Source organism: Peromyscus eremicus, chromosome 1, assembly GCF_949786415.1.
Source record: "Peromyscus eremicus chromosome 1, PerEre_H2_v1, whole genome shotgun sequence".
In the NCBI taxonomy this organism is placed as follows: domain Eukaryota; kingdom Metazoa; phylum Chordata; class Mammalia; order Rodentia; family Cricetidae; genus Peromyscus; species Peromyscus eremicus.
Window position 1 is genome coordinate 13,313,823 of NC_081416.1, and position 21,797 is coordinate 13,335,619.

A 21,797-nucleotide genomic window follows, 5' to 3' on the forward strand; every position below is an offset into this window, starting at 1 on the left:
CTTTCCAAACACAAGGGAGCTGGTACAACCAAGAAGTTGGCATCCAGCACCAAGACCAGATACTAGACTTAGATGAAGTCTAATTTCAACTCTATGATTTCTACTTGTGTAAACCCCAGCAGGTCATTAGTCCTCTGTTGCCTCAGGTTCTCAGTTCTCACAATGAGGATGGATGTGTGTCTCTTAAGGTTGTGCCAGTGAACTCCTCAGGTCACCACATCACTTATTAACCAAGTGATGACGTGGACTCTTGTTCTCAGGGTAATATTCTTGGTTTTAAAAAATAGAAGTGAGAAATTTAATATAACAAAAATCTTACTCTCTGTGGAAAACAAAGAGGGGAGGAAAGAGATGGATAAGGAAAACGAAAAGCAAAAACTCACCACAAATCATTTCAGTTAATATTAATATGTAACTCCATGGGGAACTCATAGAAATGCCATGAAGGTTATTTAGTTAGTATTTCCCCAGACTTACCACATAATAGCATTTTTTAAGATCATAATTTTTAGGCTCTAAGCAAGATCAACAAAACCACAGTCCCCAGGGAAGATACATACAATGTTGTATGAAAATAAACCAAGTGATTCTCATGACCCAACAAAATCCAGAAACCCCAATTACCCAAGAGCCCTCAAGTGTGATATACATATTGGCAGTATGAGCAGCAGGGAACACTTGAGGACTTACAGAAGTTCAGACTGCCAGCCCAGTCCTGTGGGTGTGCAGTGTACTTTAAAATTTGTCTCACTGATCTGTCCTCAGAATGAACTTTCTCTCCCTCTGCCTCAATCCTTTCTTCCTTTTCCTTTCAAGTGGTAAAATATTTGGCTTCCCTTGGTGCTCTGGCATTCTTTCTTTTCTTTACTGCCCAGTTTTTCTGTAGTAAGGTTTCTGGAAGGCCCGGATCATTGTCATCACATACACCTTCATATCAATGACACTCTTTAGCAGTGGTGTGGCTGACAACACTTGCAACTGCTCTAAAGTTTTACCTATAGTAAGGTGTAAGCTGGAGTGAAAGCTTTCACAGTCAGCAGTGATACTTTATTTGTGCTGAAATGTGATGTTTTATTTATATGTTAATAAATAAAATTGCCTGGAGATCAGAGGTCAAATAGCCATTAACAGAAGTCAGGCGGTGGTAGCCCACACCCTTAATCTGATCACATGGCAGGCAGAGTCGCTGTGTGGTCAAGGACACAGCCAAGCATGGTGACACGAGCCTTAAATCCCAGTACCAACCATAGAGACCTGGAGGTCTATATAGACAGGCAGTGACAAGGAAGTCATGTGGCTGGACTTAGAACCAATAAGAAGGCAGAATGGGAAGGCAATAAAAGCACAGGTTACACAAAAAGAAGCTCTCTCTGTGGAAGCTAGTGCTAGTGGTAAGCTAAGGTTAGTCGTGGCTATTGCTCTGATCTATTCAGCTATTACCTCTGTATTTGGCTCTGTGTTCCTTATTTAATAAGACTGTTTAGAAATTTGTCCACAATAGTCACCAAACGTGAAAGCCATATCTGTAAACAGACTTTGTGGTATTTTATTATCCCTCTGCATACAATAGGACACTTCCATGAAAACGGAAGTTGTAGCCAGAAGTTTTCTTGTGTCCCATCCAGTCCACAGCTGCTCATACCCGAGTAAACACACAGAGGCTTATATTAATTAAAACTGCTCAACCATTAGCTCAGGCTTACTATTGGCTAACTCTTACACTTAAACTCAGCCGATTCCTGTTAATCTATATGTCGCCACATTTTCCATGGCTTTACCTGTGTGCCATTACATGCTGTTCCCTAGACAGTGGGCTGGCGTCTCCTCACTCAGCCTTCCTCTTCCCAGACTTCTCCTTGTCTGCTTATCCTGCTTATACTTCCTGTCTGGCTACTGGCCAATCAGCATTTTATTAAACCAGTATACAAAAACATTATCCCACAGCAAGAAGTCACTCTATATATTGAGAAATTTACTAACAAAATTTGAGGAGCAGGAGTTGTGAGGGGAGATAATTTAATTGATAAAGATGCTTCCTATTCAAGCATGAGAGCAGAGTTTGATTCCTAGCACCCCTGTAAAGATCTGGACACAGTAGTGCTTGCTTGTAATCTCATAGCTGGGGGCATAGAAACAATGAGCACTGGGATTCACTGGCCTGGCAGAGTAAGCTAATAGGTGAGCCACAGGTTACAGTGAGAAATACTACCTCAAAGAAATAAGGTGGATAGCTACTGAAGAATGACACTTTAGCTATCCTTTGACCCCAACAAGCACACATGCGCACACACACACACACACACACACACACACACACACACACACATTTTGATGATGGACCTTATGGATAAAAATAGAAAACTCAATGGAATAGTGAACCATCGGGATTTTGGCCATACCAGAGACATTAGCAGTCCTAGAGATGAGGGGAGAGGGCAGGCAGGGAATCCATGTTGTTCTATCCCTGAACTGGGATTGCTCAGACAAAAGTAGAAAGTGCAGCATTGCTTCAAAACACTAGTTACAAGAGCTGAAGAAATTCACCACTGCCTGAAACATCAACCAAGGCATAGAACTAAGAAGAAACATCCCAACTTCCTCCCCTGACTCATGCCTACTACCCTCCTGCAATGCCGTCTACTGGCTGCACCCAGCAGGCAGACAGAGGACCCAGACGTCTGGGTAATACAACTACAAAGAAATGAATGATCAAATATAATAATACCAATGAAAGGATCTTGTAGCAAACAAGACATGAGCAGGAGAGAAAGCAGAAGAGTGGAGGGAGAAGCAAGTGGGGATGTGTGTAAAGGATCAATGAAAAGAGGACCCCATTTGGTGGAACAATTTGAGGAGTATTGGCTTTAACTCTTCTTTGAAAGGCTGGTAGAATTCTGCACTAAAACCATCTGCCTCTGAGCTGTTTTTGGTTGGGAGACTTTTAATGACTGCTTCTATTTATTTAGGGGTTATAGGTCTATTTAAGTTATTTATCTGATCTTGATTTAACTTTGGTAAGTGGTATCTATTAAGAAAATTATCCATTTCTTGTAGATTTTCCAATTTTGTCGAGTATGGGTTTTTAAAAAATATGACCTGATGATTCTTTGGATTTCCTTCATGTCTGTTGTTAGGTCTCCCTTTTCATTTCTTATTTTGTTAATTTGAATATTATCTCTCTGTCTTTTAGTTAGTTTAGATAAGGGTTTGTCTATCTTGTTGATTTTCTCAAAGAATCAACTCTTTATTTCATTGATTCTTTGTATTGTTGTCTTTGTTTCTATTTTATTGTTTTCAGCCCTCAGTTTATTTCCAGCCATCTGCTCCTCTTGCATGTGCTTGCTTCTTTTTGTTCTAGGGCTTCCAGGTTTCAGGTGTGCTGTTAAGTTGCCAGTACGAGTTCTCTTCAAAAATTTTTTTTTCATGTAGGCACTTAGTGCTATTAACTTTTCTCTTAGCATTGCTTTCATTGTGTCTCATAAGTTTGGGTGTGTTGTACATTCATTTTCATTGAATTCCAGGAAGTCTTTAATTTCTTTCTTTATTTCTGTCTTGACCAAGTAGTCATTCAGTAGAGAGTTGTTCAGGTTTTTTGTTGTTGTTGTTGTTTTGGGGTTTTTTGAGGGAAGGATATTATTTGTTTGTTTGTTCATTTTTGTACACTCTTGGAACCCTTTTGCTCCCACTGGTTGCCTTGTCCAGCCTATATCTATATACAAAGGTTTGTGCCCAGTTTTATTACATCTTCTTCTTCTTTTTTTTTTTTTTTTTTTTTTTTTTGGTTTTTCGAGACAGGGTTTCTCTGTGTAGCTTTGCGCCTTTCCTGGAACTCACTTGGTAGCCCAGGCTGGCCTCGAACTCACAGAGATCCGCCTGGCTCTGCCTCCCGAGTGCTGGGATTAAAGGCGTGCGCCGCCACCGCCCGGCTTATTACATCTTCTTATGCTGTGTTCATTTGAGATCCCTGGGAGGTCTGCTCCTTTCTGAAAGGAAGTGGAGGATCAAGGAATCTGGTGCAGGAGGGCACTGGGAGGAGTGGAAGGAATAGGAACTGAGGTCAGGATATATTAAATGAGAGAAGAATAAAAGAAAAAGAGAGAGAGAGGAAGGAAGGAAAGGAAAGGAAGGAAGGAAAGAAAGAAGGAAGGAAGGAAGGAAGGAAGGAAGGAAGGAAGGAAGGAAGGAAGGAAGGAAGGAAGTTAGGAAGGAAGAGGAAAGAGGATTCTAAAGTAGATACAATTCTAAACCTAAACCCCATGCTGGTGACTCCTAAAATTGCTCAGAAGATTGAAGAGGCATGCTGCACACACCTCTGGACAATTTGATCTCTAAACAAACTCCACATCTCAAATTCAGTGTTGATAGCATACACACCCTTCTGGCTAATGTCTGTAGTCATGACATATGTGGGAAAGCCTCACTAATTTTGAATAATGACGCTAATATGATTCAGTAGCAAAACAAAATTGCAGTCATTTTGTTAACAAAATGCAATTTTATTACTCACAAGTAGAGAATACATTATAAACTGAGATATAAATGGATATTATTAACCTAAGCAGAATAAGTTTATGTAAAATTACAGCTCACTATAGGCCTACATAACATGATCATTTATCACAAACACGTAAATCTTTAAGCGTAAGGGAAATAATTGTTATGGTTGAAAAATTGAAGGCAGAAATTAAAGGATCTTTAATTTATTGAGTCTGTGGTTCTCAAAGCAACTATGTACAGTTTAATGTAGCCCTTAAATATGACCCTGAAGGATCAGAAAAAAATTAAATAAGAAAATAAACTTATCAATATTTGCTTGGAAAACATACAATATTCAAAGTTACTGGAAATCTAAAGTACAGACGCTGAAGATCATGGAAAGACAAGTGTGTGTTAACTTTTGTTTGCTTTATGATATTTTAAATGTTCTAAAGCAAAGCTGACAGGTGCTGTATTAATGAAAACAGAAGATTTATATGGGTGTAGGTCTCCTTAAAAATTTAATTATCAAAATAGAGCACATCAAACTTTGAAAGTTTGTAAGAATGCTGATTCTGATGCTGCAGGTCTGTCTTAGACAGTGTGATTCTGAACTCTTCTGTGTCACTGATGCGGCAAGTCCAGAGTCCACACTTTGAAAAAGGACTAAACAACTTCTAGACTATGCAAGGAAACACTGTGTGACTTTTGTGTAAGGAATTTCCTCATTTTATTACAACACTGTATCATATGATTAAACTTTACTAAGTACAATGACCCTCTAACCTCAGCACTTAGTGGGAGTTCTTTCATAAAAGAAATCAAGTAGAGAACTCCATAGTCCAATACTCTGTTGACATAGGGTCCCTGCAATCTTTTCCATACTAAAACAAAAGTACAAGAACACACAAGTGTGACTCTGTACACACAAACACACATATACACATATATGCTCACATATATGAAGTAATGTATTCTGTCTAGGTAAATTCATTCTTGTCACTAATGTCTGCTAGTGGTGTCAACTAAACACGCTTTCACAAAGCTAGTGTTTCACTGTACTAAAGGCAGGCAACACAGCACCTTTCAACTTCTGTGACCACACATCCCATTTTAATAAACATAAAATCCACAGCTATTAGACATTCTAATAAATACCATGATATTTAGAAGCAAAACAAAAAAGATAAGAGCGGCAATTGCTCTTTGGAGTTTCGTAGAAGTTTAATCAGCGCGAGTTGTGACAGCGAGTAAGAGCCAACGCTTTTGCTCCTTTTCTGTTGCTGTGGTAAAATACCATGACCAAGGCAATTTGTGGAAGGCAAGCTTTATGTGGGCTTATGGTTCCAGAGGAGAATAGACCACCACAGCAGGGAGGCATAGCAGCAAGTATGCATGCAGGCCAGAGTGAGAAGCTGAGAGAGCAAATATCACATCCTCAACAGCAAGCAAGAAGCAGAGAAAGCAAATTGGATATAGGGCAAGGCTACAGATTCATAAAGCCCATCCCAGGAACATACTTCCCCCAGTAAGGCTGCACTGCCAATGCCTCTCCAGTGCCACCAATTAGAAAACAAGTTTCCAAACACTGGAACCTGCGGGGATATTTCTTTTCTAAACCACTACACCATACAAAAAGATGGAAATATTACCAGTGTTGTGATTCCATTATCCCACAAGAAGGTTCTCTGAGATAGGACCACTATCTTCAATCTTTCTTTGCACCTTCAAATAAAAATGTGAGCCTTAACACCCAGAACTTGAATCCAGATATTGCACATCTTGTGGACTTCTGGCTTATTAAAATATCATAATTTATTTATGATGTGTTATAAATGAAGAATGCACAAGTGCAATAACCCTCTTTGTGATATTTCTCTGTTTTCCAGACCCTTGAACTGTTTCAGGAGGAGCAATTTCCAAATTCAGCACTGAGTCCTTTCACCCTGTCTGTCTTGGTTCATGTTTTAGGTCCACACGAGCCTTCCATTCCAAGTAACCTTAAGACAATCTCTGCACCGTCTTAGAACATTCAGAGGAGGTGTAACATAGGTTCAGGATCACAGACTTACATGGGCTCTTATTGTCCACATAAGGCTAATCTGAGTGTCCCCAGTAATCGGTGAAATGTGCAGGAAGCAAGCTCTCCAGCTTGAGCTGCTTGCTACTTAACCCTGGTGAGCTGGCTGCCTTCCAGTTCAGGTAATTGCATTCTGTCTCCTCAAATCTCTTTTGCAATTTCAATCAGATATGTTATACTTCTTAGCATAGCTGCCAGGAATGAGAGTTCAAGATTCCCTTACAGCTGTTCAACAGCTGTTGTGTTCTAATCGAAGAGGTGGCTACACCTCAACAGTGGATGAAATGATTCCTTGCTATTTTTTTATTTTTTGCCATGAGAGGCATTTTGAGGTTTAATGAACTAAAATGATTCATACAGCTTCCATGGTGCAAGTTGTGGTGTAGATGGGAGATAATCACCATTGAATATTTCCAAATAGCTATGAAGCTGTCTTCATCTAGGAGTGGATCTTAAGCATGAAATTATGCTGAGGCATGAGACAGCATTTAAGCTATCATATAATCTACTTAAATGTGATAGGAAGTTATTAGACGCCAACATAGGTTGAATTAGGAATTATATGCTTTTACCTCTTTGTATCATTCTAAATCAGTGGTTCTCAACCTTCCTAATGTTGTGACTCTTTAATACGGTTCCTCATGTTGTGGTGACCCCCAACCATAAAATTATTTTCATTGTTACTTCATACTGTAATTTTGCTACTGTTGTGAATCATAATGTAAATATCTAACAGGCAAAATATCTGATATGCGACTCCCAAAGGGGTTACAACCCACAGGTTGAGGACCACTGCTCTAAATAACAGTCCTTAGGATTCAATCCACTTAGTAGAGGATGACTAAGCTTTTCATTCATATTTCCATGTTATTAATTACAGACTCTACAAGATATTGACCTGTGTCCATTCGTTTCCCAAATCTGTATGAATGCCTGTGCCTGACTCTTAATCATAAAAGCATGCTGCATAAAATAACTGCAAATCTAAGCAAATCCTAGATATGTTTTGTCATATCTCATGCTTTCTGTAAGTCAGGAACTTGGTAATTGGTAGACAACATATCTTTTCCACCTGATATAGGCAGGGTCCCTTGACTGTGTTCAGCTGCTCACTACACTGCTCCAGAGAGTCTACAACACCTTTACTCACTTGCTTGGTGTTTGGGCTGAGTTAGACAAAGTCAGAGTCACTCTTCATTTTATGTTCCAGGCTTTTTTTTAAATAAAATCTACAGCAAGGTAAATGGTTACATAGAGATTAAGGCTGTGGAGAGCCTGAGGCAGGAACTGCAAGTTTTCTAAAATGCTGCATCTGGGAAAATTATCTGTATCACTTTACTTGTTTGGTTTAGACAGTCACAGATTCAATGGGAGAGACAATAGTTCTACATGTCAATGAAAAACCATGTTAAAGAATTATGAGTTAAAGAATAATGCACCATAATAGGATATTAACAATGCTCTTACCTGTGATAGTTTCAAAGAGATCTAAACTTGGCACAAGAGACACTCCCACAATTAAATATCCAAGCTTAGAGACAGATTCAGTATCAACCTTTTCCTTCTTATCATTGGCCTTAAGAACCTTTGAGAAATACCAGTGAGTGGTGCTATCCCAATAAACCTTATTTCTATTTTCTGAAGGACAGAGAGTACAATCAGCTGCAAACTACCATTTTAAATAAAAGTACAAATAGTTTTAACTACTCCAAGTGCATTTCACCTGAACATTACATAATACTGTTGAGCAGAGGTAGGTAAGACATGTATTGTTTTATATAGTCTGCTGAGGAGGAACATGGGAACAGAGAGAGGTGGGTAATTCCTAAAAGTTTCTAGTATTGAGTGATGGTACCTTCCTTGAAGGCCATCCAGTGCCAGACTTCATTTACTGGGCTTCACATTTGTTGAGATCTCACAATTCTAGCATTCCTGGTAAAGGTCAATGATCTTAACCTCACTACAATGGAAATGCCTTGCTGCATTGGAGAGCCAAACTGTTGCCTAGCTAGATTCACATTTTCACTACAAACCATGTAGGCTAGGAGCACTGGTGTTGCACCCAGCTTAATTATTCCACTAGGCATAAAATAGTAGAGTCCTTGTGTGGTTAAATAATATGTTGCTGGCTCTGTTTAGCTACATCACAGCCAAAGATGTAAAGTTACTCCAGGCCTTTTAATCTCTTTCTAAAACAAAGTGTGTTGCCTGCACTGTCCTTGTCCCTTTTCTGTAATCCTTCATTCCATTCTCACTTTTGAAAATTCAACTTCATTCTCCCAACATCACTTAAAAACACCCCAACTCATTCTGTCCACATTTCACTGTTCATGAACTCACAGAATTCTTCAGGGTGGGGTCATGCATTATTAAAAATCAATCTTATTTTTTCTTTCACTCATTGAAATGATTTAAACAGCAATTGTGTATATATTTGTAGGCTATAAATAAACCTGTTGGTATAAAACACATAATGCGGAGATGGTGGTTCAAAGAACCAGAAGTAATTGAAAAAAGACTTCACATGGAAATCATTACAGGAATGAACCACTATGGGCTTCATGGTAGGGCTTCACATACATTATTTCCACATACATCACAATAAATTCAGAGGAATTTAGAGCTGAAATAGATTTACTGGATTCTCTAATATTAAATCCTTTGTCAAGGTTACATCTCTAGTAAGCCCCAGAGACAGGACTTAAACTGAGAATTGCCTACCACAAAGACAAAGTGTTTGTTGTTAGGACATAATTGCTTCTGGGTAGCTTTGTTATATGTGTGTTCCCACATGTTTGTATGTATTTGTGTGCAGGCATTCAGGATAATTCACAGTTACCTTTATATTTCAATATCATATGTCCCACACAAAAGTCACAAACATGCTATGGGAATTTAGGTATGATGAAAATTACTTCATCTGAGAAAAGCTTGGATACAGTGCTTATTGTGAGACTGGGTAGTTTGGTTTAACCCAAAAAGTGGTATTTGAGCACAACTCTTAAGAATATAGAGAGAGAGGTGAGTGGTGGTGTTGCACACCTTTACTCCCAGCACTTGGGAGGCAGATGCAGGCAGATCTCTGTGAATTGGAGGCCAGCCTGGTCTACAAAACATGTTCCAGGACAGTCAGAGCTGTTACACAGAGAAACCCTGTCTCGAAAAACAAAACAAAAAGAACCAAAAAAGCAAACAACAAAAAGAATATATAGAGAGACATGTGAGAATAGTGAGATGTTTGAGTTTTGTCTTGTGGGCATTGCCAAATTTTAAATGCATATGATGCCAATGGATGAGATCAGGGCTGAACTTTCAGAAACAAGAGGAGGCCAGAGAAGGACTGTGACAATTGTATGGGTTGAGCCTTGACCTTTCAACTTATTCTAAGAACAACTGAGTCTCCTATTAAATTCCAATTATATGCATAATGTGGACTTTTTTTTGATGATTTTAAGAGTCTAATTATTGAGCTGTCAATGATCACTTACAAAGACAACTGAAACTCTTTGGATTCATCCATTAAGGTTCATGTACATCATCTACTGAGCTGTAAGTAGTTCACAGAGCCTCAAAACCAAGAATCTTAAGTAAACAAGTACTGAGAACATAGTTGGTATTCATAATATTTGGTTAATTTATGCCCGAATTTACTATCATCAATAATTCTCCTTCTGTTCTTGAAGCCATTTAATGAGGTACCTCCATTTAGTTATCAAAAATATAAATAACAATTACAAAATAATAGTAATTTCTAATATATATTTTACTACTCAACATGAATGAATTAAATAATTTAAGTAAACAATATAAGCATATATTGTAATTCCTAGTTGATACATAAAAGTGGACAAAGAAAATGATTATTCTAGCTCATATATCCATGAGGCATACATGTGGGATTTAAATGTCAGAATGATGACTGTTGAATTTCTGCGTATCTATCTGCCAATTTCCCAAATCTAGACTCTATCATCCTGGTCCCCATGTTTCTATGAAGACATCTTTCATTAAGAAGCCTGAGAAAGAAAATATAGAGTTTTTGAAAATAGATTTTAATCTTTTGCATAGTCTTCTATAAATAAAGACATTTATAAATTATATTTAGGGTTCACCATAAGGACTTCCTACATTGCAAATCAGGAATTTAAACCTGACTGAGCCTTCTCAAGTCTAGCATGCCTAGTAACAAAAAGGAAACTTGAAAACTACTAGGTGGAAAGGATCCAAATTCACTAATCCAAAATGAGATTCAATTTCTAAATCCCCACAGGTTTTCTTCCTTTTAGCAGTTGGCTGCCAGGAATAGAGCACATTCACCCCAGTCCTGCACAAGATTTAATGGGGTAATTAAGAAGTATGCTGAGAATTTGGCCATAACTTGGTTTTGTTTTGCTCTACAGATTTTGTGTTGGTGGAAGCAGTACAGGCATCCATCATCTGTGTTTGGCAATGCCAGTGACAGTCAGTTCTTGGAATGCATTAAGGGACGATGATACCACTGAGTATGTAGCCAATGTTTGGCAGCAATGTATGGAGGCTTTAGGGACTTTGGCTAGGCTTAGTGTTTTGCCTCAGATATCTGTTAGTAGCAAGTGACAGGAGAAAATGGTACAGCGATTTTCCCCAATCTGCCCAGAGTTGAACTAAATTTCTTTTTTCTTCTTTTGACTTATATTTTCTGCATCTACAAATAGGCTTGCATTTAAAAGAAAACTTTACACACCATTACTAATCTTATGGCAAAGACATACAGTACATTTAGAGTATATGAATATTATAAACAAGACAGATCACTTTATAAATGTTGGCAGACTATTTCTAGTCTCATTTCTATGAGGCTCTGTTCATTCTACTAACTGAAGATCTATATACTACTACGGAGAGCCATGGTATGTGTCCATTCACAGAATTATAAGTATACCATCATTCATCAGGACTTAGTAAATTTGTGTATATGTGTCGTGTGTGTGTGTGTGTGTGTGTGTGTGTGTGTGTGTGTGTGTGTGTATTCGTGTATATGTGCAGGTGTATGCATCCATAAGGAAACCAAAGGAGGATGTGGGGTCCTCCCTTATCCTTTATTGTACTGCTACTACTTTTCAGTACATGTCTGTTTAAATAAATTACAGGAGATATGTCTATTTCTAGCTTCATGGAGTACTTGGAATGAATTATTTCTCTATCTATTAAAACCCAAAAGACTTGGGAAAATATATGAGATAACATTTCAGTACTGGAAAATATAACACGGAACTGTGGTCTCTAAGAGAAAGGAAATTAAGTGGGAAGGTCCACAATTGCCCAGCCTTCTACTTGGAGACCTGGGTTATAGCAGGACATAATAGTATGGCAGACATGAGGAGACAGATGAGGTCAGACAGCCTACACAGCCAGTATCTAAGCATAGAGCATCATCAGTGAAGGGACAGCTATAAGATCCAGGAACATCGAATAATGGATAGGAAAACTCTGTATATATCCATACTCATAGTGAACAACTGAAGTAAAATAAAAATGGTATCACTTGTTAAAATAGAAAAGTCAGAAATGGTTAGATGACATATATGTAATCTTTTATGAGTTAAGATATAAAATATCATTGAGACAATATAAGAATATTTTTTTAAAAATTAAAAGATGTATTAATAAATTTGACTACTAATATTATTAAGATGTTCATTCCAACAGATGCTAAATAGATAAAATGCTATCAAATCATGTTGATGTAAGCACAGTAAACTTTATATGGAAAAAGAAAGATACTTTAAAAGTCCAAATGATTTGGTAACAGAGAACAAAGTTGATAGTCTTACACTTCCAACTAAACCATATTGTAATTTATTTATATTCTTAATTTTATTATACTTCTCATACTTCCAATTAAGCCATACTTACAATTTTCAAGATAAAGTCAAGTTACAGTCATCAGGGCATAAATTGAAGGGAGAATGTGTGCATTAAAGACAGGGGTACATAGTCAAAACAGTTGAGAAAGTGGCTATCATAATCAAATTAAGAAATGACACTTTTCACAAAATGGTACTCAAGTAATTTGGTATTCATACATAAAAAGAGATGTTTTTTAAAAAAACTAAGCCTGTATTTAATATTAATATGAAATTTAACTCAAAGTTAATTATAGGTCTTAATATAAAGCTATAAATCTTTTCATAATAATTTAGGCAATCTTTCTTTTCTACAGTTAGGTTAAGATTCCTTAGATAAGAGACCAAAAGCATAAAAGATAAGAGAAAATGAATATTTTATATTTCATCAAAGCTCTTTAAAAACTGCTGTGAAAATAGTGAAAATGCAAATCATAAGCAAGCAGAATTTACACGAAACATGCCTATTAAATAGCAGGGTAAGTGAAGTAAACTTGACAATGTAATTCTAAATAGGACTTGAATTTTCTTCAGTTAATATTGCTGAATAAACTATATATTGGAAAAGAAGAAGGAAAATTGACTCTTATTTAAAATCATACTCAAAATTTAAAGTAAGTCATGGACCTAACACTATAAGACTTCTAGAACAAAATAAGGGCAAGTATCTTTGCTACTCAAGGTGTATGAAGATTGCTGAGATCACAAAGGAATGAAGAAAGTTGATAGACTGGACCCTATCAAGTTCACCATCCCTTTCTCTTTGGAAAGTGCTATGGTACACAGATATGTAACCATTCTCTTGCCATGTCCAAATGCTCACGGTGACTGAGTAGGTTACCTTACAGACAAAAAGAGACTTTGCAGATATAATGTTGTCTGCCTATAGGCTCAATCCCAAGAAGGCATTATCTGGAATGACATGGGTAGATCCAATATAATCGCATGAACTCTGAAAAGATTAACAAAAATATAGGAGGGAAAATTGGGGAGATTTGAAATACAAGAAGGATTTAATATTGCTGACTATAAGACAAAGAGACATGTGTATCTAGGAAACACCTTAATAAACTTGGAAGCATGACTCCTGAAGGGAATCCAGCCCTCTAGAGACCATCTTTTCCTTGTGAGATTCTGAACAGACCAATTATGTTTGAGAAGCCAACCTTAAGATCCAGTGAACTGACAGAAACTGTATAATGTATAATACAGCAATAGAAAACTAATGATGGCAAGATTGAGAAAACTAATCTAGCCACAGTCCAGAAGAAAACTTGATTGATAAAGAATTTATATTAAAAATTCATAAAGAAGAACTGGAAAGATGGCTCAGTAGTTAAGAGTGCTTGATGCTCTTACAGAGGACTGGAGTTTTGTTTCCAGAACCCACACCAGGCAGCTTGTTACTGCCTGTAACTCCAATTCTAGGAGATTTTGCACCCTCTTCTGGCACCCATTGGCACCTACACACATGGTACAAATTTATACAGCTAGGAACACAAACATACAAATAAAGCAAAAATAAATACCTCTTTTAAAAGTACATAAAGAAGCCCTAGAATTACATAAGAAAATAGTTCAGGTTTAAACTCTTTAAACTTTGCCCAAAGATTACTAAACAAAAGGAGCTATACAAATGCCCAATAAAAACATGGAAAGATGAACAATCAATATTAATCTTTAGGATTCAAGTTTAAAGCATATTGAGGTGCTTTTGAACATCTAGAAAGATAGTTCCAAAACTAGCCACCATAAGGTTAGAAACCATGGCCCAAGTAGAGCTCTTCCCATTACTGGTAGGGGAGCAAACAATCTGCTTTGGGAAATTGTATGGGAATTGTAATCTTATGGCTTTTGTGGGTTTTTCCTTTTAAAAGCCCTCATGGGGCTGCAGTAAGATGCGGCTCTTGCTCTTTGGAGCAGAGTTTGCCCTTCTGTACAGAAGCTTCAATTAAAAAAAAAAACCTCGAGCTGTTGCATCAACTGGACTGGAGTCTGGGTTCTTGGGGCTCCCACTTGAGACCCTAAACTTTGGGGTCTCTTGTAGCATCCCTAGATATTTATCCAAGACAATTGAAAACATCTAAAGACTATTCCACAGATGCTTATGACGAATATTTGTGAGAGTCAAAACCAGTAAAAAGAATGCCCATTGACACTTAAAATTATATACATACATACTTTATGATATCCAATTAATCTCTCTGTGTGTGGTTGGTATCTAATCCACATACATATGAATTAGATATACATTATATACATATATATATATAAATTGTAGTCTATCAGTACAATAGAAAACTACTCAGAAATTAGAAGGAAATACCTCCTAAAACATGATAAATACAGTTAAATTTCAAGAGTATAATTCTGAGTATAAGAATTCATACATAAAACAGCACATACTACAGGTACATGAATATACATTTATATAAGATGTGTTTAAGTCTATAATGACAGGAGTGTGTTAGTGGTTGTCTAGGATTGGGGTCAGTGATAAATTCTAAATTGGCCCAAGTAATCTCATAGGAATATTTATTATCTTAATTGTGACAATGTTCCCATAGGTTTAGACATAGGTCAAAACTTATCAAACTGTACACTTTAAATAGATGTGTAATTTATTTTACCTCAATTATGCCTCCATAACGTAGTTTAAATAATTATATGCCCCACAAAGTATTTCTTCCCATCCCAGAGGCCTGGCTGGGGGCCAACTGCTGAGCTTCTCAGATGCTGTGATAGTTCCAGAAGCAAGGGAACTCTGAGATTAATAAGATTCTATCTCTGAAAGGTTTGAATTGTGTGCCTTTAAAAGGGAGGAGAAGGAAAGAAGTTTCCTGCTATATTCCCCTCGGGTGGGGGAGGATTTTGGCCTCTAGAGAAGGGTTTCCCTTTGGCTGAGGGTAGCAGTTCACCCCATAGTGAGTCATCTAACTACAATACTCCCACTCCCATCCCTCATCCCCCTACTTGCTCTCCCATCCAATAGTCTCTCCAACACACCCTCCATCCCCCACTCACCCTCAACCAACCCCACCCCCTCCTGGTGCACATTGGGCTTTCCAAAGCCAAAGGGGATTCTCTGTTCCTGAGGCTTTGAGAAGACTTCTTGTGGGGAATCCTTATTGTTGCTGACCACTGTAGCCAAGACTGCTACCTACAACATTTTCAATAATAACTTGTATTAACATGCTAAAACGTCTTTTTAGCCCTTAAAATAATTTCTTAGACAAACAGCTTGAGCTTTTATCTTACTTAATCTTATAAACTTTATGTCTCTTATGTAAGATTCTTTTCTGAATTTGGTAACAAGGAAAAACTGTAAAACTATAACTATCTCATCTTCAACCACATCAGAGACCTGATAAGGATACAACATTACCTAATTAACAGAAAATGCAGAGCAAGAAACTTCCAAAACTAAGAAACAACAGAGATATCTGGCTGCCAGGACAGTCAGTCCAACTTTCCTCTGCAATGTTGGGACATCCATCTATATAGTCTATGGGCCTAGAATATCTGACAGAATTTTCTGTGAAGTAGCAACTTTGCAGGACTGTCCTACCTTGTCTTTGAAAAGTTTGGCAATTGCCTTCTTTTATGCCCTGATTGTCCAGTTTGAACAGCATACTGTCAGTAGCTGAGGCAAGGGCAGTTTCTTGCCCAAATGGCTAGCTTGGCCACAATGAAATCAAACTCCATATGGAGGTTCTCTGATGCCCACCATCCTTTTTGAAGTAAGTTGGTGCTGCCAGGAGCAGACATGTCTCAGTGTCACTAACATCCTTATTTTATTAAAACATTTTAAATGTCATGTTCTGTAGGCCTTTGAAATGTTTGAAGACCATCTATTTAAAATATGTCTCTGTTTGATCTTGAAAACATACCTAAAATGACTGTAAGTTTGATTTTTATAGATGACTAACTAATAACCCGCCTTTCCTTATTATCCTAAATAGTTTTCAAGGACTAAAACTTTACATTATTTTTTTAATGAGCTACATAGGTACAATACCTTAGACAAGAGTAGAAACATATATGCAGTATAACAAAAATAACCTTCAATTTGTATCAACATACAAAAATCCATATGAATATAAAACATTTGAGACTATTGGTTGTTCAAAAGTGACTTGACAACCCACCGTTTTATGCTGTGGGATGTTCTGTATGGCAAATGTGTTGCTGATTGGTCAATAAAACACTGATTGGCCATTGGCTAGGCAGGAAGTATAGGTGGGACAAGGAGGAGAATAAAGCTGGGAAGTGGAAGGCTGAGTCAGAGAGATACTGCCAGCCGCCACGATGACAAACAGCGTGTGAAGATGCCGGTAAGCCACGAGCCATGTGGCAAGGTATAGATTTATAGAGATGGATTAATTTGAGCTGTAGAAACAGTTAGCAAGAAGCCTGCCACGGCCATACAGTTTGTAACCAATATAAGTCTTTGTGTTTACTTGGTCGGGTCTGAGGCTGTGGGACTGGCAGGTGAAAGAGATTTGTCCTGACTGTGGGCCAGGCAGGAAAACTCTAGCTACAGTTTTATCCCATCATTTCTACTATATCCTCTCCTTTTTTCCCTTCAGGAAGAGATCCCTGAATCTAATCTCCTTTGTTCAGGTTTTTTCCTGACCATGACCAATAACAACTTGTAACCAAACCCTCTAAATGATGACAAATATCCATAACACCAAATGACAAAAAAAAAAAAAAAAAAAAAACACCCACCCCACCTCTTAGGAATGTGAGAGTTATGTTCTCTAGACTGCTTCCTGTTGTCTGTGTGCAATTGCACCTTGAGGGAACCCTGAGAAATTTGAGACAATGATCATGTCCTGGGAGAGCTAGCTGTATCACTTGTCCAGTCTCTTTGTAATGGGAAAGTTCAGGGCTTGTCTGGAAATCCTGGCTGGAGTAGTGCATGAGGATGGACCATCTCAACTAGCAGCTTTGAAGTTATTTTAGATGCAGAATTTGAAGGAAACTGCAGCAAAGGCATTTTGAGGCATGATCACCTGAGCTGCTTGTCATTATTGGAGTCTGGTCCTTTTTTTTCCAAAAAGAACATAAACTTTTAAAGATAACATTAATGCAAGTATGGAATGTGAGTTGTGCACAAGTCAGCTGAAGTTTAATTTTTTGTTCTATATTTGAGCAGGTAAAGGTATTTGTCAAATTTTTAAGTCTGTTTGGACTCTATAACCAAATGGCAAAATAAACATATATCCATCCACATGAAAGGATGGCATATAAGATTTGTCATGTCTCATCCTGTCTCAGAGCTGTTCCAATATTAGAGGGATCAGCATATACATCACCTGTCCTGTAGTCTTTCTTGGTCTCTTTTTTCATTTCTGTAGCCAAGATTTTCATGAGGTCTCCCCTGATCAAATATGATCTTCATTAATTTTAGAGAGAACCATAACTTTTTGTGTCCTGTGGAAACAAAGGCATAACTTCTCCCCCAACACAAAATATTTTCTGACTTCCATTTTGAAGTTAAGACATTCTTAAAATATATAGGTTAGTTTAATTTAGCAATTTGCATAATCCAATGTTCTCAGCAGCTATTGTTTTTTGTACATTAGCATTTAAAAAATTCAAAGTCAGTAAAACACCATATAGGATCCAGACACCCTGTGTATTTCCCATATACACACATGGTTTATTGTTTTATATTACTTTACACTCTTTTTAAAGACTTTATTATTTTTAAACTATTTTTATCTTTTTAGAGATTTTCTGTGTCTGGATTTGGCTTTACTAAGGGCCTGTAGCATTCTCTGAATGTATGAGACAAGTCTTAAACTGTCATATCAACCTCTGCACAACTCATCTTAGCTCATGGCACTGGCACATAGCACTGGCTGGATAAATCCCACAGGCAGTGGCTAGGAGCAGAATTTCTGTACACCAAGAACTGGCCTGCCTAAGAGACTGAAGGACTAGGAATCCACATCCAGCTCCTTGTCCAGAACTTTTCTTAGCTTTCTCAGGCCCCATATTTGGATATTCAAGTATCCACATTGGACACCATATGTAGTTGGGTTTTCCTTTGGGCTACCAGATCACCAATAATGACACAGAGACTTATTAATTATGAAAGTTTGGCCTTAGCTTAGGCTTGTCCCACTAGTTCTTTTAACTTAAATTAACCTGCTTTTCTTAATCTACATTTTACCATGTGGCTTTTTACCTTTCTTTCATTCTATACGTTCGACTCCTTCCATGTCTCCTTGGTGTCCCTTCTGCACCTTGATTATCTCCTACTACTTCCTTTCTTTGTCTGGAAGTCCCAACTACACCTCCTGCCTAGCTATTTGTCATTCAGCTCTTTATTCAATCAATCATAACAATATTATCTTCACACAGTGTACAAATGTCCCCAAACAGCATATACTATGGCATTAACTCTAAAAAGCCTCACAGGATTCCTTTGGTTTAAAAGTAAATCCCCAGAGGAAGATGTTTTCCAGATAGAATCACATGATGACTTTATCACATCTTAAGATCTGTGTTTCCTTAAGATTGTCAATTAACCTCCTATTACATAATTTTCCAGTTACACATTCATTCCTTGACTCAGTTGATACTTACAAAATACAAGTCACCCAAACATGATTGGTAGAAATCATGACTAAGTATAAATCTACTGGAAACTAGGACAATTCTCATTTCTCTGTGCCATTAATAACATGTACTGTCTTTCCTAAATGACTACACTATATCTCTGTCATATACATCATGACCTTTCCTCACCATGCAAGCAAGACATTATAGTAAGCACTAAGATATAATAAAAAAACAAAGGTGACCCAATTCACCCATGGCCACCAGATCTATAACTACCCTAGATGGAACCTGAACATGGACAGAAATCCCTCCAGACTCTAATCCTTCCTCTCTAACAGGCAGCAGCCTAACTCAGTGATTTTTATATGCTGATGCAGATCTGTATTTTAGCACTTTAGCAAACATGTTGACATTTGTTGCCTCCAGCTAATTTTATAGAGAATTACAATAGTGGTGACAGGCCATTGCCCAGATTGTTGGTGCATTACCACAGTCTACTTTTGGGCACTCAGCCTTTAGGTTCAGAAATCAATTTGTTTATCATCAGAAACTAATTTGCTAAATGCTCAGGAACCTAATCTATAAGAATTCTAATTTATTATCTGTTTAAAAAAAGAAAGAAAGTAGAAAGTACCTTTCTCCTCCACAGCCTCCTGAGCACAGTGTTAACAGGTGTGTACATCTGGCTCCTGATTTATTCTAAAGGACCAAGTAGTCCTCCATAAAAGAGCTGAATATTGGTCCTAGTGTTTCATGCTCTCCATGCACTGTTTTAGCAGGAGCCTAGGCTGTGGAGATAAGATAGTAAATATGATTAGTAAGGCACCAGTAAATATGGTTATGACATTGTCAGTGCTATATAGGATATTTTGGATGTCTTGGATCTCTCTAGCTATAAAAAGCCAACTCTGAAAAGTCCAGAAATACTGAACACAGACCAATGCCAAATTGATAGTTTAGAATCATTCAGGATCAGTTCATTTACATCTGGGTAAATGGCAAAGTCTAAGCTATAGAAACCATCTCCACGAGAGCAAGCCATTTGGATGTTTGCCAGCATACCACTGGGTAGAGAAGGAGAGGACTATCTGTGGGAAGAAGAAAAAAGTCCAAGATTCTGAAGCTGGTACTCCTGTTTGGAGTTACTGAACAAAAATGGGGAGTCTTGGCATGAATGTGGTAACTTTGGAAAAAGGTAATAAAAGCAAAGAATCATGAAAAGGTTTTTAAAAAGGGAAATGGTAAGTGGCAACAGGAAAACTAAGCCCCAGAGGGATCTGAATAAATATGGCTTTTAGTATCAGGAAGAAATCTCACAAAGAAAGTGTAATAGGGAAGTTGTATGTTCTTTGTGCATCTTTGTAAGGCATCAACTGAGATTTGCAAAGTGTTCTACAAATTGTGTGGCTGAATTGGAACAAATTGCTAATGAACTTGGGCAAAGCATTTTCCAAGAGTGTTGGGGAATGCAATCTGATGCTGGACAGTCAAGAGTGGGTGGGGCTCAGGTATAGGAACCATAGCTACTGAGTCAGAGAGCTCATGTCTGAGAATCTTCCTTTCTAGGAGGAAGGAGCTGGATATTCCTTTCTCAAGACTCCTCCATGCTGGATTTCAGTTTGATCTTCATGCAGGATATCTGCTTCTGTCAACTTGTTTCTTTTTCACGTGGGAGGCAAAGAAGGCAACAGCTTTAGCTCTTCTGAGCATCCACATTCTCCTGAGATTAATGGCACCCAAGTCATTGAACCTGGAAGTTACACGGCTTATTGGATAGGATAGGTTTTCTACAGATGGCTAATTTTCATTTCCCGCATGTTGAGTCTTTCCCAGGCTTCTTCTCAGAGAGCAATCTAAATTTCATGCTTAGGGATTGTCTTGCTCTTACCCCATGAACATATGGTCCAAGAGGGAATATTTTCTCTGCTTGTTTTTAATTCATAAGAGATACAGCAGCTTGGGGAGGAGGAGGGTGAGCCCAGAGCAAACACTCACATACCATCGCAAAGAAGCTGCTTCACTTGAAGGCACGCTGGATGGAAATGGCCCAGCTTTCAGACATGCCATTCCACTCTGTAGGGGTTAGCCTAGGCTGGGGATAGACAAACACTGTATAGAGGGTCATTTCCACTACTGAGCAGAAACAGTGACCTATTGGTTCAAAAGGAAAAGAGAGAAGAGTAATAGTCATGTCTCTTAAAGGCTCTTCTCTGATCACTCCAGTTGCAAGTATGTGGACTAGGAAGTAAGAAAAAATGGAGTGCATGGCAAACAGAGAGCATCTGAGAAGACAGACGACCATGGAGTCCCCTATTAACTTGTGAGGCTACAAATAAGCTTCATGGAAACTGTAGCTTTATAACTGTGACATTCAAGGTCTCAAAACCAGAGTTCATTGTAAGAGAAGTGCATACTCATTACTCATTAATATGTACATGGACCAAAACCACTGTCTCTTTATAATTGTAACTTTAAAGCATTAACAGATATTTAAGAAACACCTGCTTTGTGTAAGCTGCAGGAGAATCAGGGCCCTGTCTTCTCTTTCCTTAAATAGTTCTGAATTAAGAACAGAAAAAAAAAATCTTAGTAGTAAGGATTCACTGGAAAAGGGGCCATCGTGGATTTGAAGCATTCGCTAAAGTCACACTTCAAGGTTGGAGCATTTCTGAAGCGATTTGAATTTGTCAGCAAATTGAAGGCAGGTAAGGCATAAATATCTGCTGATAGGGTGCTCATAGCTTACCATGTCTGTAGTCACTGGTTCATTGTTTCAGACG